The 27,941-nt window shown below is 38.8% G+C and overlaps 1 protein-coding gene and 1 pseudogene across 4 annotated transcripts in view; one reads left to right on the forward strand and one right to left on the reverse strand.

Annotated features, from left to right (window-relative positions):
* Nucleotides 1-27,941, forward strand: part of NRG3 (neuregulin 3) — a 1,058,853-nt gene that overhangs the window by 283,575 nt on the left and 747,337 nt on the right. The window lies entirely within an intron of this gene.
* Nucleotides 21,714-27,566, reverse strand: LOC124507274 (U1 small nuclear ribonucleoprotein C-like; annotated as a pseudogene).

The following is a 27,941-nucleotide window of genomic DNA, read 5'->3' on the forward strand; positions in this document are numbered from 1 at the left end:
TTATTTTGTGTCTTCAGTGGGACAGCTCTTTGCATATATATTGACTGCAATCTTCACATGGATCTGTCCAACGTAAGTAATTTTTTCTTGGTTTTACTGATAAGGAACCTGAAGCTTTGAGTGGTTCAGTACATTTTATGCATTCACTGGCTAGTAAATGGAATTGCTGGGTGTCATACCCTAGTCTCATTGAAAGTGTGCTTTCCTTTCAACCATCTTTCACTACTTTTCAGTAACAGGCCTGTAGTCACTAAGTCCTTAGCTTCTTGATCCACACTATCTGAATAATCATAGCATCACTCTAGGAAAGAAAGATATCAATTGCAGTTAGTCCTGTTTGATGGATGGAAATCTTGGCTTACTCCGGGTTTAAGTGAAGTAATTAAGCTTTGCCAGGAGCAGGTCAGCCATGGTGGGGTGGTCTCTGTACTTCTTAGATTCATATACTGCAATGCATTGATTCTTACATAGATATATTTAATGGCTCGATATGACAAAGGGGCCCATTACTCACGATCATTCCCTCTACCAGTGATCCCCAAAGTCTCATATGAGCTGCACGAAGCTTATATAGAGAGGGAAAACTTCCTGACTGGAATGGAAATAAAATTCTGCTTAACTAGAATGCATTTTGTTTTTAAAGCATTTAGAAAATAGACCCGTTTTTCAAAGGTAGATTCTTATTATTCATGAATAAGAAGTTTTCTGCAGTTTTCTGTTAAATGTGAGTTTAGTTCAAGTGAACACTGATTTCCAGGACAGGTTCATGAGCTCAGACATTGTAACTAAAGGAGAGGTAGGTGGCCATTATACCTCCACACTTGTGAGCTAAAATTTATTCATAGAGAAGTATTAAATTACTCAATAGCATTTCCGGCCCCCCCCCCTTTTTTTTATTACTGGAGGGGTGGACGTTTCAGGGCAAACTGCATTAGTACTGAGTGCCTTGCTCTGTCTGAAGAGGTGCCATCATTTTATCAGTCATTTTGTGTGTCAAGGCTACTGCTCTCATTGCAAAGTGGTCACTGACTTTGAGCACCGTCATCACCTTTTTCTTCCTTATCCCTTATTGGCAGAGTAAATGCTCCTAAAGGTAGGGGCAATGAGAAAGCACCGAGATGCTGGCTTCCCTTTCTCACTAAACCCCCAGGAGAATGCCCCAAGGTATCCAGTGAGTTTCCACTTTTATGCAGTCTATGATTCTTGTTACTGGCAGAGAAACAAGTAAGTAAAACCAATACAACAATATGGATATGGAACCAGGGGATTTATTCCTTGCCAGAGAATTAGAAAGCCAGGTGCTCTGGGGCACCTGGATGGCTCAGTCGGTTAAGTGTCTGACTTCGGCCCTGGGTCATGATCTCATCTTTCTGGAGTTCGAGCCCTGCGTTAGGCTCTGTGTTGACTATTCAGAGCTTGGAGCCTGTTTCAGATTCTGTGTCTCCCGCTCTCTCTCTCTCTGCCCCTCCCCTGCTGGTGCTCTGTCTCTCTCTCTCAAAAATAAACATTAACAAAATTAAAAAAAAAAAAAAAGCCAGGAGCTCTTTCCAACACACTGACCCAGCTTAACACTTTTATACATAAAGCAGAGTCTTCCCTTCATTATTTATTTCTTTGGGTTATAAAGGTCTCCAAACTTCTCCCTGTCCCGTACATAAAACAAGGTTAACTAGACCATGTGAAGCCCCACCCCTCAAATTACCTGTTACTTACTAAAATTCTCTTTCCCCTATGGGAACCAGTTGGCAGGACAACAGAGAATGGAGCTGGTACCCTAGACTATCTTCAGTTAAATTCATAGTATGTTCTTTTTGCCTTCCTCCCCCTTGTGGCTTAAAGTATGCAAATCACTCATAGCAACAAGACTCAGGCCTTTTTTCTCTCCCTGTTTTTCCTGCCTCTTTTCAGGAGGTCTAATTAACCTATGCAGTGTCTTTCAGATTTACCAACAGCTCTTTCAGATGATTTTCTCTTCTTATATATTCAATTTCCCTTTTGATCTTCCACTCAAACAAAGATGATCTCAAAAATTGCCTACAACTGAGGGAATGACTTAATCAAATTCTCAAGAAAAATGCCTCCCTTCTCCTACACCTTAAACTCTGCCAATGTTATTTTACATTGTATACATATGAATTTTTTATTCTGGCTTTAAAACTAATATTTACCAATCATATAAAATTTAGATAATGTAGACAAGCACAGAGAAGAAAATAAAAACCACCATCCAAATATAACTATATTATTAATACTTAAGCAATATAGTTGCTAAGAGCTTAGATTTTAGGTTAGACATTATTGCCACTCATTAAATCAGTATGCAGATGGGAAATATAAATTCAGATATGGTCATAAATGATTTCAAATCCATGGCATATCAGTGTGTAGGGTTAGGCAAAGGCCAGGAAGGGAATGCTCATTTCCATGTGTTCAGAGAAGGTTTCTGAGCAGACACCTGAATATTGAGAAGGAATATCTTAGGAAATGATAAGGTAGCATCTGTGGGTGGGATTTCTCTTGTCCTGATTGAATCTATGGCCTTCAGGTTTATGGGAAAGTTGAGCAATAGTAGGGGCATCTGGGTGACTCAGTTGGTTAAGCATCGACTCTTGGTTTCTGCTCAGGTCATGATCTCACAGTTTGTGAGTTGGAGCTCCATGTTGGGCTCCACTCTGACAGCATGGAGCCTGCTTGCGATTCTTGCTCTCCCTCTCTCATGCTGTGTGTCTGTGTGTGTCTCAACATTAATAAATAAACATTAAAAACAAAAGATGGGCAATAATAGATCTTAGATCAATAGGATAGGCAGAAGCCAGATAAGGGAGGCACTTGATGTCACGGTAAGGAGTATGACTTTCATTTTAAGTGTGATGAGAAGTTATTGTTGAATTTCAAGCAAGGGAACTGTATGATTGGATCTATAGTTTTAGAGAATGACTGGATGCTATATGGAGAATGCAGTTTACACAACAAGAGTGCAAGTAGCAGTAGGGACAGTGAAATGTGAGATTAGGAGTATGACTTGGAGGCAGAAATGGTAGTACTTGGCTAAAGGCTGGCAGGGGAGGTAAAGATTTAAAAGAGCAAAGAAAAAAAATATTTTTCCTTCTTATCTTGGGAAAACTAAGTGAGGGGAGCCAGTTTGGGAAAGGGGGACAAAGAAGGAGAAATAAAAAGCTCTATTTTGAATGTGTTAACTTTGAACTTGGATACAGTAGTCTGAAATTCAAGGGAGAAGTTGGAGATTAAGATATAAAGCAATCCTGTCAGAAATAAAAATACAAATAGAAGTAGAAGCTTTCGGGGTTGTTATAGTATTTTCTGTTTTGTTTGATTTAATATATTTTCCCAAAAAAATCTTGCATTTTAATACCTGAATATAACTTTATCAGATATATAAAGTTTATACATATATATACACTTATAAACTTACAGTCTATATAACTTGTTTTATTTTATTATTATTTTTTAATGTTTATTTTTGAGAGAGAGGGCATGAGTGGAGGAGGAGCAGAGAGACAGGGAGAGAGAGAATCCCAAGCAGGCTCTGTGCTGTCAGCGCAGAGCCTGATGCAGGACTTGAACCTACAAACCATGATTTCATGACCTGAGCCGAAGTTGGAGGCTCAACTGACTGAGCCATTCAGACACTCTTCTATGTAATTTGTTTTAAAAAATTATGGGCGTGTGTGTATGTGCAATGATGTTTTCATTCATTATTAGCATATAAAACTGGTTTTCAAGCCCTGTATGTAATGATCTGGGTCTTAGCAGGTGGGGGAGTCCCTGTATGCTTCTTTTCAACAAGCTGCAATTTTATCTTAATCAATAGAAGTACTGGGGAGAAAGGCTCGAAGATTTTAAGAATTTTGATAAAAATACAATTTGCACTTCATGTATGATACCTTATAGTAAATGCTAAGTAATTATTTATTTGAGACTGATTACAGTCTCTCTAGGATTATATGAAGGTGACTTTTTCCCCTTGCTTTGGTAAAACCAGATAGTGTAATTTATAATGATGTCAGTTTGATAGGCAGAATAGCTTATTTTAATTTGCATTTGTAAAATTAGAGAATAGTTGATATTTTTTGTGCTTTCATCAGGTATTTGTTGTTCTTCTTTTATTCATATTCACTCATTTGCTGCTTGTTTTCCTGTTGGGGGATCACTTTTATTTTTCTCATTGTAAAAATCTTTAATATATAAAGGATATTAACATGTTTCTTTATAATAAATACATTAAGTATTTTTTTCTTTCCAGTTTGTTATTTACCTCTTAATTGCATTTATGGGTTTCTTTCTTCTTTCTTTCTTTCTTTCTTTCTTTCTTTCCTTTTCTTTCTTTCTTTCTTTTGAAAGGTGTATGGGTGGAGTAGGCAGAAGACTTTAGTATTTTATGTTGCTAAATTAGCCTACCTTAAGATATTTTAAAGGAAAATAACTCTTGATAAAGTAAGGGTTATTTTTGCAAAATCAAAGAGATCTCAACATTCCAAACGGGTGCAAACAAATAACTGTGTAAACCTAAGTACACTTAGACAACATTTTATTTTATTTTTTTATTTTATTAAAATTTTTTTTCTTTAACATTTATTTATTATTGAGAGACAGAGAGACACAGAGCATGAGCAGGCGAGGGGTAGAGAGAGGGGAAGACACAGAACCTGAAGTAGTCTCCAGGCTCTGAGCTGTCAGCACAGAGCCCGATGAGGGGCTTAAACTCACAAACTGTGAGATCATGACCTGAGCCGAAATCAGTCACTTAACCGACTGAGCCACCCAGGTGCCCCACTTAGTGAACATTTTAAAATTATAACATCATTTTACCATTTGTTCCTTGCTTTTCGTTTTCTATTTTTCCCATCTGTTCTTTCTTCTCTTTTTCTCTTCTTCTACTTTTTTTTTTAAGTTTATTTACTTTGAGAGACAGAGCCAGAGAATACAAGCAGGGGAGGCCCAGAGAGAGAGAGGGAGAGAAAGAATCCCAAGCTCTGCACTGTCAGCACGGAGCCCCAATGCGGGGCTGCAATTCATGAACCGTGAGGTCACATACTGAGCGGAAACCAAGAGTTGGGTGCTTAACCCACTGAGCCACCCAGGTGCCCCTTTCCTGTCTTCTTTTGAATTAATTGAATATTTTTTATTTCGTATAATCTCCTTTGTTAGCTTAAGTATAAATCTGTGCTTTGTTATTGTAGCGACTGCTTTCGGGTTTACAGTATGCATCTTTAACTTTTACCTTTAGATGTTATTACCACTTCACATGTAAGTATAAGAACCTTACAATGCTGTCTTCCATTTCTTACCTTTGGCTTTTGTGCTATTATTGACATACATTTTCGTTTTACATGTATTACATGTATTATTACTTTTGTTTAAACAACCAAGTATTTTTTAAAACACTTTTAAGTACTAAGACAAAAAGTTATATATTTACCCTGTAGTTACCATTTCTGGTGCTCTTTGTTGATTTGTTTAGATCCATGACTTAATCAGGCATTAGTTTCCTTTTCCTGAAGGACTTGCTTTAATATTTCAAGTCGTGGGGGGGTCCTAGTGATGAATTCTGTCAAATTTTATATGTATGAAAGTCCTTCTTTACCTCCACTGTTAAAGATATTTTTGCTGAGGGGGCACCTGCGTCGCTCAGTTGGTTTAAATGTCCAACTTTGGCTCAGGTCATGATCTCACAGCTTGCGAATTTGAGCCCCGGGTCGCGCTCTGTGCAGAGAGCTGAAAGCCTGGAGCCTGCTTCGGATTCTGTATCTCCCTCCCTCTCTCTCTGCCCTTCCTCACTTGTGCTCTGTCTCTGTCTCTCTCAAAAATAAATAAACATTGAAAAAAAATTTTTTAAGATATTTTTGCTGAGGTAGTATCACATTGCACCTCTACCCCAACCTTGCCACAATACTTTAAAGATGTTACTCAACTGACTTCTTGGCTTGTATTGTTTTTGGTGAGAAATCTGCCATTATTCTTACCTTTGTTCCTGTGTATGGATTGTATCTTTCTCTTGCTGTTTTTAAGATTTTCTCTTGGGGCGCCTGGGTGGCTCAGTTGGTTAAGCATCCGACTTTGGCTCAGGTCACCATCTCACTGTCCATGAGTTCGAGCCCCGCGTCGGGCTCTGTGCTGACTGCTCAGAGCCCAGAGCCTGTTTCAGATTCTGTGTCTCCCTCTCTCTCTGACCCTCCCCCGTTCATGCTCTGTCTCTCTCTGTCTCAAAAATAAATAAACGTTAAAAAAAATAAAAAAAAAGATTTTCTCTTCATCATCAATTTTATAAATTTGATTACAATGATATTCAGTATCTATCTATTTATTTATGGGCTAGGATTTTTTTGAGCTTTTTTAATATGTGGATTTATAATTTTATCTAATGAGGGAGATCTCAGCTATTTATGTCCTCAAATATTGTCTCTTATTCAATTAATGGATTTTTCTCATCATCCTGGGTCATATTTTCCTGCTTTTTCTGTACTTCCAGTAATTTTTTATTGGGTAGCAGAGAATGTGAACTTTGCTTGTTAGGTGCTGGATATCTTTTGATTCTTCTAAATGATTTTTATTTTCATCCTGGGATGCGGTTAATTTACTTGAAAAGTGATCCTTTTAGTTCTTGTTTTTTTGTTTTTTTTTTTCGACGTGTTAGGCTGGATTGGAACAGTGTTAGTCTAATGGCTAATTATTCCCAACTCCTGAAGCATGACTCTCTAAGAATAAACAAATGACTATTAATTTGACTCAGAATATAACTTAGTGGTGGCAGTGGCATCCAAAGATCAGAGTGATGAGAATGGTCTGCTCTGTAGAGAATTTAATAATAATCGCGGTTTACTGTCAAATTTTAATAAAATATGTGTAAGCTTCTAATAGTCCACTTTTATTACTTACTCTACTTTGTATTTTACATGGAGGTTATTTAAGAGAACCCCCAGTTATGCAGTTATGTGCTAACACATGTGGACTTAGCCACATTTGTTTCTTTCTAGAGTAAATTCTTAGAGGCTCAGCATTGTTTAAATTTGCTTCAGAGGATTTTTGTATTAGTCACTTAAAAATTTCTTCTCTTGCGTAGTCTGAGACTTCTCTGATTTTTTCTTTCTGTATGAGTCTGTATTAGTTTTCATATAAAGTGGGTTCCTTAATGTTTGTGAATATTTGGGTATCTGCTCAAATTTAATTTGGAGGCTCTCTATAGGTGGGTGAGAATTACCTATTTTGGTCATTGTCTTCGAAGATCCCAGTAGGATATCATCCATGTCCTTTGAGGTAGTCAGATTCCCCAGGAGAAAGAATAAATAAATCTTCTACACAGGTGAAATCTACTTGATGGTCACAATATGGAGATGTTGGTGAGGAAAGAATGATCAAAGTACCAATATATAACCTTAAGGCATTTCTCTAGTTTTCATCATTTTGTTTTTCAGAATGCTGTATCAGCCAATTCTGTGTCACATCCCTCAGAACAGTGAGCACAGTTGAATGTCCAGCCCTCCACCACGAGGGATGCCATCCTGAGACTCTGTTTTACTCCCTGAGGAATTGGACTCCAATGTACGTCCATCATGGGGGAAGGAGAGGACACTCAGCTCCGTGGACGACCCTAAAATGAGAGAGGGTCTGTTTGTTTCTTAACAACAAGCCCTCCATTTTTAAATTTGCTTTTTATATCTCAGCTCCAGTGGCTCCAGTTCTGCTCTTTCTCAGATTGGGGAGGTTTGGAATGGAAATTGAGTTTCTTATCAATTTTTCCAACTTCCAGTTTAACTGTTCATCTTTCCCTGGCCGGCTGAATCAGTCACATTCCTTGCTCAGCTTTCCAGCAAACAGTTCTGTTACTGTGGTTGATTTCCATTCCCTCTGTTCATGTGAATTCATGCCTTCTTAAAATTCCTTTACTGGAGATAATTTTTAGAAGTTTCATGATGAAGCAGAGCTCAGTGCTATGTTTAGTTTGCCATCTTAATACTTGCATATGTGCAAATGTCTTTCTGTAACATTCATTTGAAGAAAGCAGTGAGGCTGTGTGTAAATTTGTATGTCAGCTTCATATTTGTACCTTCATGCACATCTAGAGTTCGTTAATTCTTATGCTTGTAAAACATCGGCTAAAAGCACTTCGATTTGCATAGTTATTTGTTTGCATTTATTTGGAACATTAAGAACTCTTAATTTGCAGAAATAATCCTCATTTTTTTTAAGAGTGGTGTTCTTTTTAGAATACCTTAATAATTTTGCCAGTTTAAAAAAATCTGCTGTTCAGGAAAAACACTTCTCTGTATTTCAGGGTTCCACACCCATCCTACTTTACAGATTGACATCTCTTTTACGATTGCTTCTTCTTTGTTTTTCTCTTCTTTTTTGAATTTTCTGAAAGTATATCTCAAGCCTTTATTTCTAATAATAACTGAATTACACTTCGGTAGAATTACTACTACTTTATGCTGCTTCCTATGTGAAATTTCATTCCATGATTTATAGCTTCCTTAGTTTACTTTCTTATGCCATTTATCTTATGTATGATTTTACCCACTTTGTTTTGAATTTCAGCTAATTCTCTTTTGGGTACTTCTCCTGTCTTTTTATAAAGTATGTAGCTTTATTGTTTATTAAAGATTCTATGTGGTTTCCTCTAATTCCCTTCTGATCCTTCAGTAGATCATTTTCATAATATTTTTTTCTTCTGAGTTTTCCAATTACTTTTGTCTTTATCTTATTCTTTTGTGTTGTAAGTTCATTTATTTTCAGAGAGAGAGAGAGAGAGGGAGAGAGAGAGAGAGAGAGAGAGAGAGAGAGAGAGAGAGAGAGAGAATCCCAAGCACGCTCTGTGTTGTCAGCCCAGAGCCTGACATGGGGCTTGATCTCACAAACCAAGATCATGACCTGAGTTGAAACCCAGCCAGATGCTTAGCCATCTGGGCCACCCAGGTGCTCTCTTTATCTTGTTATTTACCATTGCCCTCCCTGTCCTCCTCCCTCCCACTCTCCTTTCCCCCCTCCTCTCTTTCTGTACTGCTGTTTAAATGAGGTAGGATTTTCTTACTTGGCAGATGATTTGGTTGGTATTGTTTCTACCTTCTGCCTACTCGTGTGTAAACAAATTACCTTCTCAGCTCAGATTTTAAGCCTTAAATTTACCAGGCATTTTTCTAATGTTCTACAAATATCAGACTTATTTCTGTCTCTACTACTTTGTTCTCTATTTCTCTGAACTGCTCTAGGACATGAACAAATGTTTTCCTAGTTCACACTTCTCCTGTATCCAAGTTCTGAACTTAGCGCATTACCAGAAATGATTCATAATGGAATGGACTATCCCAAATCTGTTGGTTCTGAAATATGCTACCTTTCATTTGATTCAAAAAAATGACATGGGTGACAGAAGGTAAAACATACCTTTCAGCTTACGGAGTACTATCTGAAAAGTAGAGAGGGCATGTGGCTAGGTTTTCAACCTAGAAATTTTTTCACTCTCAAGTCAGTGAACGTAGGTAGATAAAAATAATAGTTCCCCAGCATAGCCCAGCATTTTTCAGACACTGTCTCTGTAATCACATCAAACTTAATATGCTGCTTGCTAAGGCTGTGTATTTTCTCCATGAAAATCCATATGGTTTATAAGCAAACACCTGATTTTGAGTCTGTGTTTCATTTATTAGTTGTATGACCTTGGGCAAGTTCTCATTAAACCTCCATTCTCTCTTTTTTAAATGGAGAACAAAACACCTCAAATATTAGAATTTTTTTGTGCGGATTGAATGAGATAATAATGTCTGTGAAATGTGGAGTATAAAGTGGGTATATAATAAGCACTTGTTAATTACCAACATTACTAATAGAGAAAGCTTTTCCAGCTTCTAGCCTTCGTTTTTTGTAGTGTTGTGCGTTTTCATATTTCCCTCAGCCTCAGTGGAAACTCCAGTCAGAACATGGGGGAAGTCATGTTACCCTTTAACCTAATGTCATCCATAAATTCATCTCTTGAATTTTAATGTTTTAATATTTCTATTTTAATTTGATTTCATGCGTATCATTCAGTTTTTTTACACAGTCTGAGATATTTATCCTTAAGTGAAAGAATGGAAGACATTGGTAGTAACTTTGATCATAGATATCTCTGGTTTTATCATTGTCATTGTTTCCTATTTTATTCAGTTTTTTTTCCCTCCCACTTTTTTCATTCTGACCTAGTACCTGGCATAATTCACTCAATATATTTGTCATCAAGCATTAAAAAATAAGAGTTTCATTATTTGGGTAAAGGAAAGTAATGCAAAAACTAGAGAGATATCAAATAATCAGCCATTCTTTCTCCCTCTAATTGCTTGGCCCTCTGATATTTTGAAAGATGCAACTCTTTTCTTCTTTTGGCCCCATAGCCTTATCTTATTTCCCAGCATCATGCCACATCTTCCACGACACAAAGTACCCTGCCAGCACCAAAGAAAATCTGGCACATGACTCTTGGCTTGGTTGTTTTCTGATAGTTGCTATCTAGAAAAGCATTTGGGTCATGTATCAGACTTTATGGGAGGGGAAGCAGTTCTCTTGCAACTATTGAGAGACTAGGAGCTAGGTGTTTGCTTTGTCAGTACAGACAGAGTTCAGATGCAAGTAATAACATTCAGAATATAGTGGCTTATGAAACGTAGATATATTGACTCTTTCCATGGAAGAGCAGTTCATAGATAGACAGTTTAGAACGGGCTTGGAAATGCTCCATGGTTCCTCAGCCCTCATTGCTTACAATAACAAAATGGCTTCATGATTCAAAATAGCTATTGACGTTCCAGCTACAGCGCTGTATTGCATATGGCAGGAAGGGAGAAGGAGGAAGAAAAAGGACACTCTTTCCTTTTAGGAGACCCCCAAGAAGTATCACTATAAAACCTCCCCCTGTATCTTATAAGAACTTGGTGGCCATATCTGGTTGCAAGGGATGATGAGGAATGAGACTTTCAGCACTCAGCAGTGTGCACAGCTAAACTGTCAAGATTCATGTCTCTGAAATGGAAAGACACGCCGGGTGACACATCTTGCCGGTGTTTGGGGTTGAACTTCTCCATCTCATGGGCAGGAATGGAAGTACCGAGTGTGCTGTGGGCACCTGGCATGGGGTTGCTGTGTGAGGAAGTGAAATCCAAGTATATTGTTCTCTGCTGCACTCCATCTGAATTAGAGTTAATGAATGGACTTCCAAGATTCTTTGCTGACTGCTCTTTTTTTATTAATGGGCAGCATGTTAGTGTAAAGTTGGGAAACACCATAGCATAGAGCTTAAAATCCAAGTCTGCTCATGTGGTTAACCATTTTGACCAAAAAAGACTTTAAGTATGTGGAAAATTTCTGACGGATTTTAGAGTTGCTATGACTTTAAAGTTTATACCCAGGGAAGGTTGGGTTTCTATCTGTGTTTGGTTTGCTTTTAATATGGATGGTGAACTCCAAACAGAAGATAGTTTTAGGAAGCTCTCATAACACATGTGCTTTAGGAAGTAGTTTCAACCACTGGAGGATGTAACAAAGAAATCAGAATTTGAATCTTATCCCCAAGACTCCAGGATCACATGGTGATACTGGGGCTGCTGCAAACATTCAGTATGATTCAGCTTGACTATATCTGAAAATTAGGATTGCCTTCAATCTTATCAGCCACAGAACCCATCGGGCTGCATGCATCCCTCTCCATACCTGGGTTCATGCCACTATTCAAGGTGTAAGAGCCTCTTAATTGTAGCTCCCTGTAAGATTCAAATACAAGGTCTTCTGGCCCTTGTCGCCTGGCTCATAATATGATATGTTGAACTGCTCTAGCACCGGCCCTCCCTTCTTTTCTTCCTTTTACATCAGCCCCAACAGCCCCATTCATCATAGTTATGTTACTAATAGTTGGGTAAAAGACTCTGAAATTGCATCTCTCTCTAGTGTTTCTAGAATTTACAAAAATCGACAGGGGGTCTTCACCACAGGCCCTTAATATGAAAGTCTCTGTGCAGGAAAATCCATAAGCTGGGGTGACTTTTGAGTTAAATTGTATTTTATGGCTCAAGAAATGCTTTGCTTGGTTCTTGCCACCATTACAAAGCAAAGAAAATAATTTCAGATTCAGTTTACACAAAACATCACTTCGGGTTGATACAAGCTTTATGTTAGTGGCATGGAAATATTTGCATGTGCACATTGATATGAAGTGAAATAGACTACGGATGATAAGATCAATTTTCTATTGAAAGTAAAAAGGCCAGGGTAGCCAGATACAGTGAGGGCTTTTCCCATTTGTCATTCAATACTGTTTGACAGTTTTACATTAGCTGCGGAAGGCACCCACTGGCATGCTGTGGCAACGCTTTATAAAATATGCACACGTACACAAACACACATATACACAAACACATGTACACACTCACACAGATGGTACAGACTCATATAATTGGGCACAAAAAGACAGTAACAGCATATATGCAGACACCTATTCTAGCACGTGAACACAGTCACATAGCAAAGTCACGCCCACACAGATAGGAAGACATTGACCAAATGATACAATGACGCAGCCAGGACTGACAATTGCAGAGTCACACGAATGCGAGGTGAAGGCTCATGCATATAGATGCTGAGAGACCTGGAGACACATACACACACACGAAAAGCATACAGAGTCCCAGAGATAAAGGCAGATAGGCACACGAAGATGAACACTTAGGTATACAGACTGACAGAATAGACTAGAATATGGCAGCAACTTCCTTACATATGTGGCACCCATCTTGCCCTTTCCACGTCATTCAGAATTACCATATGTGGTGGTATATGATGCCTGAATGCAAGAACTACTTATAGAACCATACAAAGAACATAAGGTTTCTTGAGTTGCTTCTATATATTAAGTGTTGTGATAATGTGCAGTCACATTATTGCAACCACATCAATTCCAGATGCTCTTTTCAATCTTGAGTAAGTTCACTCTTCTCCCTTCATCCTTGTATCTTTCCAGCCATTTCACTTTACCCTGTTTCCTCGTGATGCACATGCTTTGTTTTCTGTGACCTTAATTTTTCCCATAATTACCCCAATTTTTCCTCATTATGGCCTCCTTTAATAATGCTCATATGAATACCTGGCTGGCCTTTTGCCCTTGACAATGAAATCCCATTCTTCTCTTTTCCTTCAGTTTACAAATCTCAGCTACCCTTTGAGGTCTCATTTCTGTCTTTCTTTTTTTTTTTAATATTTATTTATTTTGAGAGAGAGAGAGAGAGAGAGAGAGAGAGAGAGAGAACCAGTGGAGGAAGGGCAGAGAGAGAGAGGGAGAGAGAGAATCCCAAGCAGGTTCCATTCTGTGAGCGCAGGCCTGATGCAGGGCTCCTTCTCAAGAACCATGAGATCATGATCTGAGCGGAGATCAAGAGTTGGATGCTTAACTGATTGAGCCTCCCGAGTGCCCCAGAGGTCTCATTTATTTCCATTTGAAGATTTAATTCTTACTCTGTATACTTTCACAGCTGCATTAAGTAGTACAGAGCTTAGCACTTAATTTTTCTTTCATTTCTTTATAATACATCAATTATGTCTCCCCAGCTGAATTATATTCCTTCTGAAAGTAGGAACTCCACTTTATTCTTTTCTTTGCCTTGCATTTCCCAACCTCCGGCTCACTCTGGTATGCTTTGGAACACCCTGCACCCTCATTCTGGGTCAGGGGCTACCTCAAGTGATCACTGTTAATGCTTCTATCTTCAGTCCAAGTGGGATTCTGAACTCCAGGCCTTTACTTCTAATTTTATAATGCCTGAAGACACCTTAAGCCCAATGGTTTGTTAATTTCAATTTACAAACTCTCAATGGGACAATCTCTCCCTATTACCTTTCCCTAAACCCTGTTCCCCCTGCTCCCCCTTTCTTTCTTTCTTCCTTCCTTCCTTCCTTCCTTCCTTCCTTCCTTCCTTCCTTCTCTCCCAATCCTGGTCAGGTGTCCTACTATGCATTCATTTATCCAAGTTAGAATGCCAGCCAGTACTTTTTACCTTCCTATCTCCCTACCTTTCTCTTTCCCAACATGAGAACACAAAGAAATACCTTTATGTTACCTTGCTGTCTCTCACTGCTATGCTGTCCTTCTGAGCACCACCCTGGTCCATGGCCTCGTGAACTTGAGGACATGAAAGTGAAGATGGAGATGGTAGGCTTCTAGCTTATTCTCTTGCTTCTGATTTCACTTCCTGAGATCAGCCTCCCTATTGGTATCAGAATCATCATTCTAAAATAAAAATCTGATCTTGTCATTTCTATTAAAACATCTTTAATGGCTCAAGAGTGCCCTAAACTCCTCCAGCAGGCAGTGTCTTTTACGACATTGCCTCGACCAGCACTATCAGTTGAGCCATCTCGTCCCTCTGTTACTGTCCACATGACACCACATTCTATGAAAGGCTGAATGCATCACATCACTGGGTATTGCTGAGCCATTTCCCTTCACTTAAATGCTTAATGTTACTGTTCTGCCTGGGAAATGACCATGTATCCTTCAAACTCGGTTCTGATGGCTTCCATGACTTGCCCTGGGAGGAGTAAAGTTTTCTGTAATACTTTGTGCAGATCTAGGAGAGCACTCATCACGTGGCTCACTATTCACATCTCTTTCTCCTTAATTGGACTGTGACTACTCCAAAAACAGATACTATGCTCCCCACTACAATGATAGGTACTCAATAAAGGCAGTTGCTCGGTTACTTGGATGATTACTTCTGTAACTGTCATGAAAGGAAAAGACTGCTCCACAAACTTAAGCACGTGTTTGGGTGGAGGAGTACCATTTATTGCACACTTAATATAAATGCTCTGTGTATGTGTATGTTTATGTATATATATTTAATTCTTACAACAACTCTCTGATATAATTGCCATTATGCCCACTTTCCCAATGAGAAATCTGAGTTCTAGAGAAATCAAGGATTTGCCCAGGTTAGGTCTTATTTTTAGCCCAGAGGCTGCCATATTCTTCCATCCCACTGGACCAGAATGGGTCCATGAGATATTATTTCTTCATCCAACTTGGGAAACTGTAGATGAAGCCAACATAAACAACTGTCTTCCCTGTGCTAGCTCTCAAAACTTTTAATACATTCATGTGATTCTCCAAGTTTGACTATACCTCATAGCACTTTCCAGATCCGTTTGGCCTCAGAACCCATTTATACGTCTCTCTGCAGAACATACTTTGGGAGATACAGTATTATACCAAAAGCTGTCTTTAAAAAAATTTTAGCTTTCATAAATGTTTGGTGGACCACTCCCCTTTCTCAACTCGATTTGAAGAGAGAATGTGTATCCCGACCCAAGTATTCATTCTGTTACATTGAGATCGGGCAGAAGTGGTTGGCATATCAATTCTCAGAATCCCAGGGACCTCACCAGCTGTTCTATGGCTCTGTTTGCCTCAGCAGAGAGGAGAGGGACAAAAATGTATGCTTGATGCTCCTATTTATTTCGACCCATGCCCAGGCTCACAGGCTATCCATCACACAAAGCATGTGCAAGAGAAGAAGAAACTTGGATTGAGCTGCCTGAGCTCTGATCTTCCAGTCAGCCTGTCCCTGGTGGGTCTCCCGCTCTGGTGGCATTTGGTTGGAGCTGGGTGGGGGGGCGGGGAGTGCCAGTGAGTGCTATCGAGGCGCCTGCACCTTTTGCACTACACAGGACAAGTTTATTTATTTTTGTCTCCAGCTGAGAGCAGCAACATGGCATTCCCTGATCCCCCTGGTAATTTCCCAGGCTCAATGATTCCTGTTTCTCTTGACCTGCTTCACAGCTGGTGGCATTGCTGCTGACCTGGATTTGCTCTTCTTAGCTCAGATGACATAGCAGCTCAGAAGTTGCATGTATTTGACAACACAAAGACTCCATCCCTTTAAACAAGACACACACAGACACACACACACACACACACACACACACACACACACACACAATGCAGCTCTGAAGTCACAGAGGCCTTGGTTCTAGTCCTGGCTTGAGAACACTAAATCCCGGCTCTGCCACTTGCTAGTTTGGACAAGTTACTAACCACACAGCTTCACTTTTCTGTATCTGCACGATGATGATATTACCCACCTCACAGGGCTCTTGAGAGGATTAAATAGCTCAGTGCCTGGAATATAGCAACAGTCATATACTGTTTGCTGTGTTTATATTACTAGTATGTTTCAATTTTGTCTTTTATTGTTTTACATATTAGTATTTACTTTCTTTTGCTTTCTCATAAATGATCAAGGCCTCATGGACTTATTTTAATCTAAGGAGACGTTAAGGAGAATAATCTATTGATTCTTTCTACAAAGGGTTTGTAATTATCTGGGGAAATTAATCATAAACATAAGAAAAGGTTACCAGTGACACATTATATGCAGTATTTTAATTATTAAAAAAATAAAAAACATTCTTCATAAAGAAACTGAGTGTTAAATAAATCCATTAGCACCCAAGTTTAAAAAAGTCTATATGATGAATAAGTGTAACTGATAAGATTTGAAAAAAATATTTGGAGTGTGTGTATTATCAAGAGTATACTCTAAGCTAATGGATCTCAAATTTTCTGATCTCAGGAACATTTTACATTCATAAAAATTATTGAAGTCTCCTCAAGAGCCTTTTCTTCAGTGAGCCATACCTATCAATATTTACCATATTAAAAATTAAAACAAGGAGACTTAAAAATATTTTATTGATCCTTATCAAAAATAAAAATAAACTATTGCATGCTAAGATAAATGACAATTTTTTTAATGTTTATTTTTGAGAGAGACAGACAGAGCATGAGTGGGGGAGGGGCAGAGAGAGAGGAGACACAGAAGCAGAAGCAGGTTCCAGGCTCCGAGCTGTCAGCACAGAACCCAACGTGAGGCTCGAACTCCCAAACCGCAAATTCATGAATTGAGCCAAAGTTGGATGCTTAACCAAATGAGCCACCCAGACGCCCCGTAAATAACAATTTTTAATGGAAAACAAATTATTTTCTGAAACAAAAAGAGTGAGAAAAGTAGCATTGCTTTGTATATTTATGTATTGTAGTAAAAAACACATGAAATCTACCCCTAAACATATTTTTGAGTGTATAGTACAGTATTGTTAACTATGAGTAAAATGTTGTACAGCAGATCTGTAGAAATTTTTGTGTGGCATAAATGACATTTTATACCCATTGAATAGCAGAAACTCTCCCATTTCCTACCCCCTGTCCTGTGGCAACCACCATTCTTTCTAGCTCAATGCGTTTGATTACTTTAGATACCTCCTATAAGTAGAATTAAGTAGTGTCTGTCCTGTGGCTGGCTTATTTCACTTAGCAAAATGTTATCAAAAATTAATCATGTTGTAGCATATGACAGGATTTCCTTTTTAATTGCTGAACGATATCCCATTGTATGTGAAGATTGTTTTCTTCATTCATTCATGTGCCAGTAGACATTTAGTTTATTTTGACTGCTTAGCTATCATGAATAATGCTCTCATAAACATGGGAATGCAAATATCTTTTTAAAATCCCGTTTTCAGTTCTTTTGGATATATACAAGAGGCGGGATTGCTGAATCATGTGGTAGTTGTGTTTTTATATATATTTGTTGAGAAACCTCCATACTGTTTTCCATAGTGGCTGCACCATTTTACATTCCCGCCAACAATTATTTTAGATGATGGCTACCCTAATATGTGTGAAGTGAGATCTCATTGTGGTTTTAAATTGCGTTTGCCTGATGAATAGTGATATTGAGCATCTTTTCATTTATCCGCTAGCCATTTATAACTCTTCTTGGGAGAAATGTCTGTCTAAGCCATTGGCACTTTTTTAAAACCTTGAGTTATTATTATTTTTCATAGTGAGTTGTAGGAATTCCTATATATTTTGGATATTAATCTCTTATATATATGATTTGAAATATTTTCTCCCATTTGATAAGCTGCCTTTTCATTTTGTTAATTTTTTCCCTTTGCCATGCAGAAGCTTTGTAGTTTGATGTAATCCGACTTGTCTATTTTTGCTTTTATTACCTATTCTTTTGGTGTCATTAAGAAATCATTGCCGGGGCGCCTGGGTGGCGCAGTCGGTTAAGCGTCCGACTTCAGCCAGGTCACGATCTCGCGGTCCGTGAGTTCGAGCCCCGCGTCGGGCTCTGGGCTGACGGCTCAGAGCCTGGAGCCTGTTTCGGATTCTGTGTCTCCCTCTCTCTCTGCCCCTCCCCCGTTCATGCTCTGTCTTTCTCTGTCTCGAGAATAAATAAATGTTAAAAAAAAAATATTTAGGGGCGCCTGGGTGGCGCAGTCGGTTAAGCGTCCGACTTCAGCCAGGTCACGATCTCGCGGTCCATGAGTTCGAGCCCCGCGTCGGGCTCTGGGCTGACGGCTCAGAGCCTGGAGCCTGTTTCCGATTCTGTGCCTCCCTCTCTCTCTGCCCCTCCCCCGTTCATGCTCTGTCTCTCTCTGTCCCAAAAATAAATAAACGTTGAAAAAAAAAATTCTAAAAAAAAAAAGAAATCATTGCCAAAACCAGGGTCATGAATCTTTTTCCCTATGCTTTTTTTCCTACAAGTTTACAGTTTCTGGTATTACATTTAAGTATTATTCGATCCATTTTGGGTTAATATTTGTGAGTACTGTGAATTAGGCTCCCACTTTCATTCTTTTGCATGTGGGCATCCACTTTTCCCAACACCATTTATTGAAGAAGCTGTCCTTTGCTCCATGTGTATTCTTGGCACTCATGTTGAAGATTAGCTGACTGTGCCTGCATGGGTTTATTTCTGGGCTCTCTGTTCTGTTCCATTGATCTGTACATCTGTCTTTATGCCAGTATCATATAGTTTCCATTATTGTAGCTTGAAATCAAAGAGTATGAGGCCTTCAGTTTTATTTTTCTTCTAAAAGATTGTTTTATTTATTCAGAGTCCTTTGTGGTTCCACATGAATTTTTTCTAATTTTGTAAAAAATTGCCATTGAGATTTTTTTAGGGGTTACTTTGAATCTGTAGATTACTTTGATAGTATGGGCATTTTAACAATATTAAGCTTTCAGTTTCATGAACACAGGGTGTCTTTCCATTTATGTCTTCTTTCTTTCAGCAGTGTGTAGTTTTCATTGTACGAGTCTTTTGCCTTCTTAGTTATGTTTATTGCTAAGTATTTTATTCCTTTTGATGCTATTATAAATGGGTTTGTTTTCCTAATTTCCCTTTTGGATTGGTCATTGTCAGTGTATGGAAATATAGTTTACTCTTGTGTGTTGCTTATATATCTTGCATCTTTGCTGAATTCATTTATTGGTTGCAACAGTTTTTGTGAGGAAACTTTAGTGTTTTCTGCATATAAGATTGTGTCATCTGTGAACAGTACTTCTTCCTTTCTGATTTGGGTGCTTTTTATTTCTTTTTCTTGCCTAATTGCTCAGACCAGAGCTTGCAGTACTATGTTGAATAGAAGTAGTGGGAGTTGGGCATCCATGCCTTGTTCTTGACCTCAGAGGAAAGGCTGTCAGTACAGTGTTAGCTGTGGGCTTGTCGTATATGGCCTTTATTGTATTGAAGTAATTTCTTTCTGTTCCTAGTTTGAGTGTTTTTGTCATAACAGGGTGTTGAATTTTGTCAGTTGCTTTTTGTGTATCTATTGAGATGGTCATGTGATTTTTATCCTTCATTCCGGTAATGGAGTGTTTCACATCAATTGATTTTTGTGTGTTCAGTCATCCGTGCATTACGGGGATAAATCCCATTGGTCATGGTGTCTGATCCTGTTGATATCTGTTGATTTCAGTTTGCTAGAATTTTGTTGAGTTCTTTTGCATCTATATTCATCAGAGATATTGGCCAGTTGTCTTCTTTTGGGGTAGTATCTTTTTCTGGCTTTGGTATCAGGATAATGCCATTCTCATTAAATGTGTTTGGAACTATTTCCTCCTCTTCAGATTTCTGGAAAAGTTTGAGAATGATTGGTGTTAATTCTTCTTTAAATATTTGGCGGAATTCACCAATGAAGCCATCTGATCTTGAACTTGTCTTTCTGAGGAAGTTTTTGATAAGTCATTCAGCCTCCTTACTAGTTATAGGTCTGTTCAGTTCTGTTTCTTCATGATTCAGTCATGGTCGGTTCAATTTCTAGGAAGGCTTCTCAAGACTTTCCTGTGGATGTATCTTCTCTGGACTTGTGCATGTAGATTTTTAATTAGATGGGTTTGCTGGTTTAGAGCTCATAATCTCTTGTTTTTCTGTGGTGTTTTTCTGTTATACTGAGGCTGCTCTGAATCAGCAGCACACCGCCCAGCTCTTTTACCTTCTCACTGGCCCCCATTAAGAACACACTGGGTCCCAGCAGTGACAGGAGACGACTGAGACAGAAGCCAGTCCCTTAGGTAAGCTCTCCTGCTCCCACCCCATGAAAACCCAGAATGTTGAAGATACAATCCACTCCTCTCTTTCCCTCTCCAGGGAAAGTCCAGGAACTGGGAGTTCCCAACCATGATACTATACCAGTGGGAGGGATGGGGGTGAGAGGGCACCACACATTTTCCTGTTGGCTTCATTGTGGCTGATTTTATGCCACCTGGGGTGCAGGAGCTTCTTAACTGTTTTCTGGATTTCTCACAAAGGATATTGATCTGTGTTTATTTCTGAATCAGTATCTCTGTGGGAGGAAGGAGAGTCTAGGGCTTCCTATTCCACCATCTTGCTAACCTGCCAGGACATTACTTTATGTTTTTGCCAATCTCTTTAATGTCTGCTGTAGCAGAAGATAGCTAGATTTATATATCTGCACCTATAATCAATTCCTTACGTTGGTGTGGTGGGAGTATGTGAGGGAAACTAACTTCATACAAATATGTGGCTGGAAAAAGAAGGATTGTGTTTGTAGCAAAATCAGATAATTTTAGATTTCTTAAATTCTTATACCCTAACTCAACAGTTAATAGTTCTTAAAGATTACTGACAATGTGGGATCTGAAATTATAGGACATTTTGTACTGTGTGACATTCTACCTTGAAAGAGCCTTCTACCGGTACATCATTTCATAGCCTCATGCATTGGTCATTTGGAAAATATTGTTTCATTGAGTTAAGCAGATCTTCTAAATAAATGGTGGCTCATGATTATACAATATCAATAAAATTATTTTATCGATCTGATCACCATTTACATTGGAAATGTCTTATGTTACCAAATACTAGTTTTCCAAAATCCCAATTCTCACTTGGTTGCTTTAACTTGATCAGTAGTAACGGTTGATAATCAACATACTGTCAGCTGTTTTCCCTGAAATGACAAATATACCTCATTCTTTTTTGACAAGGTATCTACCAAATATCGTAGTTTGAAAACCTTTTTCTTTCCATCAGCCACTCTGTCAAGTAAAAATAGTGTCCCACGAAAAAGTAGCTAGTTCAGTTTGTAACTCAAAACAACTGCACAAGAACTTTTTTTTAAAACTAAAACAGTTGACAATTTTATCTTCACATTTCACACAACAAATGAAAATTGCTTTTTTTTGTTTTGTTTTGTTTTTGTTTTTGTCCCACTACTTCCCTACAAAACCTATTCTTTTTTGATAGGAAGGGGGACAAATTTTCCTTGTCATGCTGTTAGAAAACATCCAGAGTCACAGCACCATGATCTCCTGGTAAAGAACAAGTAATGTAAACTGAATATAAAGAGGGCCCCCTCTCTTCTTATCTGTCTGGTCAAGTCATTCCTGGCTGAGTGGGCACCATCATGGGACGGGCGGGAGGTCTCATCATGGGGGTGCCGAGGCATCATTGGCACATGGCCTCCCACAAGAGGCCTCATTCCAGAAGCAGGTCCCACTGGCATCATCCCAGGAGGAGGAGGGCCCATTGTTGGCATCATGGGAGGGCCCCCATAATGGGTGCTAGCATCATACCAGGGCAAGGAGGACCCGCAAGATGTGGGAGGTGGGATCATGGCCCCTCCAGGAGGAGAAGCAGAGAATAGAGTAGGAGGCATCTTTTCATGTTGAAATGCCATGCTTGTTTTGTCAATCAAGCTCTGAGCCTGCTCTTCTATCCGTTTCTGATAATAGTCTTTTACATTCTTTGTGTTTCCTACCGCTTTACTGTGTCTTTCTCACAGACGGAGAGTCATGAGTAAGGTATGTGTTATAGTAAAACTTAGGCGTGTTGCTCTACAGGCACTGGCCACTCCGTCCCTGCACAAGTATTTTTAAGGCAATAATTGACACTTCGGTATACATCAGAAGAGTTGCGTATGCGTGTGTATGTGTGTGTGTGTGTGTGTACTTCTCATTTCATTACATAGAATATTTTAAAGATGCGTGCTCAGGAGTTGATATTTGATAAAATTAACGATTTTTACTACTACATCAAGGACATCCCTAAATGGAAATGTCCCCCAGCGAAAGGACATAGCAGTGAAGAATATTATTAATATTAATACAAATGAATTTTACTGCCTTGATTTGTAGCGACCAGTTTTATCAGACATTGCTTTTACAGTATCAATGCAAACCTCATAGAATCTCTAAAAGGTTCTCGCAGACCACACTTTGAGAGCTGCTCGTTTGAGTTACTATAACAAATATACCCAAGATTACAGGGGAACAAACAAGACAAAAGGGTATTTATTCTTCTAACTGTTTAGAGCAATGGTTTTCATCGAGGGGCAAACTTGACCCAAGTATTTGACAACATCTGGGGAAATTTTTGGTTGCCACAACTAGGGAAAAGGGGAGTCACTGGTATGCAGGAACTCAACTAAACTTTCTGTAGTGCCTGGAATACTGTCTCATAACAAATTATTATTCAGCTCAAAGACAGTAGTTCCAAAGTCCAGCAACTCTGGTCTAAAGAGAGGAGGGCAGGCCTGGAAGATAGTTATATGCTCTACAAAGTTATATAAGGGCAAAGGTTTCTTCTATCTAATGGTTCTGTTATTCCCCAAGGAGTTTTCCTCATTACCAATCAGACCTGGCTGACCGGAACAACATCTGCTTTCTGCAAGGGGCAAAGATAAGAAGCTGAGGACAAGCAATTGGCTCTTAAGAAAATGATGGGAAAATTGCCCACATCCTTCCAGCTTCTTACAATGCCATTGGCAAGGACTTGGCCAAATGGCCAGGCTGAGACTGTCATGGAGGAGAGGTTTCCATTTAAAAGGGAGGTGCAGAGGGGCGCCTGGGTGGCGCAGTCGGTTAAGCGTCCGACTTCAGCCAGGTCACGATCTCGCGGTCCGTGAGTTCGAGCCCTGCGTCAGGCTCTGGGCTGATGGCTCGGAGCCTGGAGCCTGTTTCCGATTCTGTGTCTCCCTCTCTGCCCCTCCCCCGTTCATGCTCTGTCTCTCTCTGTCCCAAAAATAAATAAAAACGTTGAAAAAAAATTAAAAAAAAAATAAAAGGGAGGTGCAGAGACTGGTTGCTGGGGAAAATTAGCAATAGCCATCATGATAGGGAAATGCTTTAAAACATTTGAAAGGATTCTAAGAGAATCCAGTGGCCTTAATCACAGAACAATTTAAAGTTCCTGTGTATATATAATAGGAATGGATTTTTAACATATAGAAAACTGAACATAATCATTGCAGTGTTTTGTAAACATTGAATTTATGAAAATATATTTTGTCATTCTCTTCTGGAGTCAAATTCATTCGTTGGGGACCTAATCAGTTGACTTGCCCATAGGAAGAATGTGTTCTTTGGGAGGTCACCAGCTCCAACCAAATGTAAATAAACTGATATCTGACTTGTTTATGGAACTTATCTTCGGGCTTCATTAAAACCCTGCGTTTCTAACTAGAGAAAGGAAAGGGAGACATTGACTTACTGTCAAAACCAACAAGGTCTGGATGAAGGCCCCTTGAAAGTCTCATTCCTGTGAGCTGGTAAACATTTATAGCTAATTTGAAATGAGATGCTTAATTACATAATTTCATTCCAATTAAGCTGCTAATTAATTGACAGGGCATCTTTGAGTGCTTTACACAGTACAAGTAAAAGGCAGCAGCGTCTTGAGCCTATTACCTGTGACCCTTTGGGAGAGATCAGTAAATAACTATTTAAGAGGTTGGAAACAGAGTTTGTTAAAAATGAAAATAAGAGCCCAGCCCAGGGAGATCCAGGCCCAAGACCACCTCTGGCTTAGGGTCTTTCAGCTCTCTCCCATCAGACCTCCCCACTTTTTTTTTTGAGAGAGAGAGAGAGAGTAATGAAAAGAAAAAAAAAAAAAAACAACACCTCTAAATAAGTATTTATTCTGTGCCCAGCCTTGTGCTAGGAAGTTATACAAGTGATATAAGACATTAAAACGTCCGTCCACTTGCTGTTTTAAGAAATAGGTTGTTTGGGAAGGAGGTAATTAGCTTTACCTTTCTTAACCTCTAATTTACCTTTTCTCTTTCCTGTCTTTCTGCTTCAGCCTCCTAAAACCTCGTCCTGCAGACAGATCAGCCATGTCCAGTTCATCTCTGCAGCTGGAATTAAGTGTTTTAACAGAAAAAAGAGAATTCTAGATTGAAATCAGTTTTTTGAAATAAAAAGCATTATTTTACCACTTGCATTCTCCAGCCTTTTGGACTGGAAAGCTATAATGTAGGAATAAACATGTATTCTTACCCATAGCCATGATATACTTGTTCCTTCACTTGCCTGCACTGACGAAGATATTACTGGAATGTGTCTTTTTCATCAGTTAATACAGAAGCAGAAACCTGTGGGGCAGGCATGGTGGCTGTCTAGCTGCTAAATGTTAGTGTTGGCTCAAGGATCTTTCAGAATCATTTCAGCAGATGCTCAAAGGCTGCGTTATCACATCTTTCCATCTTATAATTGGTTTTATTTTAATAAAGAGTAAAATCAGGTCAAGTGCAGATTTGTCTCCCAACCCAAAGAGTTTCATATGCTTTTCACTCTGTATTTTCACCCAATCTGTAACTGGCAGCATGTCTTTATTTTTTAAGTATTTGAAAAGGTGAATTTCCTCTCAGATACATCAGTTCCTCTGCATATCTTTAGTTCCCTGTCACTGGATAGCAGCAGCAATTTCGTCACATCGTGTCTAAATGTCTATGTGGGCATGAAATTGTTAGGAATCACCTTAGTGAATAACTGACTCAAGAATTCATTGCTTCAAAACAAGATAATTTCTTTAGCAGAAGCATACAGGACCCCAAAGAGATGTAACTCACACACTTATTAAAGACAGATAGTATCTCACTCCTCTCTCCCTCCTGTCCCCACAAACCTCCTTTAAATCCTCACCAATAAAGAGGCACGCAGTGGGAACCAGACAAGAAGCATCTTTGCTGTCCTTATCTAAGTGATGGTTAACCTCTCCTTCAGTCATAACTAGTGCTGGAATCATCTTGAAAAGCTCTTTCCCATGGGAAGTGAGGTGACCGTGAGCGTCCTGGCATTATATTTCCAGTCCTGGCCACTGAACATCCTGGCATTATATTTCTAGTCCTGGCCACTGACAAGGAAGTTAGGCTGTGATACTGAGGTCCACTTCCCCCGGTGCCTCAGAATTTTAACCTGAACCCAACAAACCTGCATGGTGTGTGCTCACATGTTTATTATATATCGCAAGTGGAGTGCAGAGTGGACATGTGGGCATGTGATAAGCAGATATCAGGTTGTGGTCATAATTAAACCCTTTCAACTGTATGGGTACTGAAAGGAATACTTAATCAGAAATCAGAGGGGTGACCCATATTTGGATAAACATTTATGGGCTCATGCAATCATATTATACGTATTATCTATCTATACCTATTACAGACTTTCTGGACATTCAAGTCCCTCTTCCAGGAAACTCCAAGACTTTGGAACACCGGACTTCTGGCCTCGTGAACCTGTTGTTTCTTCACATGGTGGACTCCTTTGTAACATGGGCAATCCCAGTGATGAGGACATATGAGGGAAAGAGTAACCATTCTGTCAAGCCCTGGTTTGTCCTTATCTTCAGATCATCATAAAGATTTTTCCTGATCTTATTTCCATTAGATCAGAACCCAGCCTAGACTCTCATCCAACAAGTAGACTCAGAGACCTTTTGGTAGGTGCTTACTGTAATTCAGTTTCTTTTTTTAATGTTTATTAATATATTTTGAGAGAGAGAGAGAGCACGCGTGTGTCCGTACATGTTCATGTGAGTGCAAGAGGAGCAGAGAAAGAGGGAGAGAGAGAATCCCAAGCAGGCTCCATGCTGTCAGTGCAGAGTCTAATGTGGGGCTCGATCTCAGGAACCCTGAGATCATGACCTGACCCAATATCAAGAGTCGTATGCTTAGCTAAGCCACCCACGTGCTCCCAGTTTATTTTCATAGATTTAATTTTACTTCTCAATGAATAATATAAATTAACAAATAAAAACAAATTCAGAATGTGGATTTTTTTTAGATCCCAGGTGTTAAGAATTCCTTGGTGTGCCTATGATGGACCTATAAACCATATATGAACTTTCATGTTACCAAGGTGATCAGTAGAGATAGTGAAATGAACAAAAAATTGGCTTAACATTCTTAGGTTCTTATTTGCTCTCTTCTTGAGGTGAAACACTTTTAATTGGCTTCTTATGTGCCATTGAGGCATTCTCACCTCTGGATGCTTACATCATGGATATGGAAACTTTATTTATGGTATTTAGTAATTTTAATGGTTATTTTAAATTTCTTGAAACACATTTCAAGATACTTCCAAAATTCATGTTTTGCTATTAATCATCTATGTCCTGAAACTATATTGCTAAATGAAATTTCTTAGTATTTGTTTGAGGACAGAGGAGTTAGATTTAGAGTAGGAAGGATAAAACCCAGGATTCTTTATCATCCTTTTCAAACTAGGAACTGTGGTGCTGGATTTTTCTATGGGCTAGAGGGAGGCCTATTTCCTTGCTGGTTCTCTTACATGCTTGATAGCATTATTATTGAGGTTTACTGGATCCCTGTGGAAGCCCATTGTGAAGGTGGCTGAGTGAGTGTTTTAACTCTAGCACATGCCCCAGTTTATTAAAAGGATCATATTCTGTCATTGGCTCCCCTTTACTTAGATGGCATTCCTGAATGTACATTTTCAGAAGTTATTTCGAAGATTGAACATCATAAAAAAAGCTATTTTAGGATATTATGTTCGATTTCCAAAAGCAGTGGAATAATCAAGTGAACTAGTTATTTCCATAATGAAATGGCAAATTTTGGAAATGACTAAATTTTACATAAATATAATAGTTTTGAATGGCCTTGTTCATGGGAAAATAAGAAATTATCTCAAAATGCTAATTAGTGTTGAGACTTCCTCTGACCTTTTATAATTTGTCTTTGTCTACGGTTTCTTTAATAAATGTGTGTATTTTATTTTACTTTTAAAAATTCAACTAAGACTATTCCCAAAGGGGGAAGCAATGTAGCATGCATTTCAGAGCAAGTGCTTTGGAATGCATGCCATTGCAGGCTGGGTTCCCCCACACAAAACCCCTTTGCCCAATAAGGTGGTGGGGGTGGGTGGGTAAGAATACCTACCTCATGATGTTGCTGAGAGGGTCGCATTCAAACATACTCAGAGACCTTAGTACTTTTGTCTCTAAAATAATATTAAGTATCACTTTCATATTATCATTAATAAATGTATTGCTTTCCAAGATGAAGAATTAAAAAAACCCCAAATTTGGAACATCCGCGTTAGATTAATAGAAAACATTTTTACTATTACGGTTATAACCACCAGTTTTTATCTAAAATAGGTGATTAATGCTCTTTCTTTTAAACATTTGGTGAAACTTAAGGTATTTTCCTGTATGCAAAGTTGATAATAGTTTTATTTTCTTTTTTAATCATCCAAAGTAGCCAAATTTCTTTGGAATACAGATAAAGAGATATTATTCTTGCTCCCATATGTGTACAGATATCACTTATTCATTTTTTCCCTGAAA

Source organism: Lynx rufus, unplaced genomic scaffold (assembly GCF_022079265.1).
Source record: "Lynx rufus isolate CCGP_SWC_20201006 ecotype Redwood Valley unplaced genomic scaffold, mLynRuf1.p SCAF_11, whole genome shotgun sequence".
Lineage (NCBI taxonomy): Eukaryota > Metazoa > Chordata > Mammalia > Carnivora > Felidae > Lynx > Lynx rufus.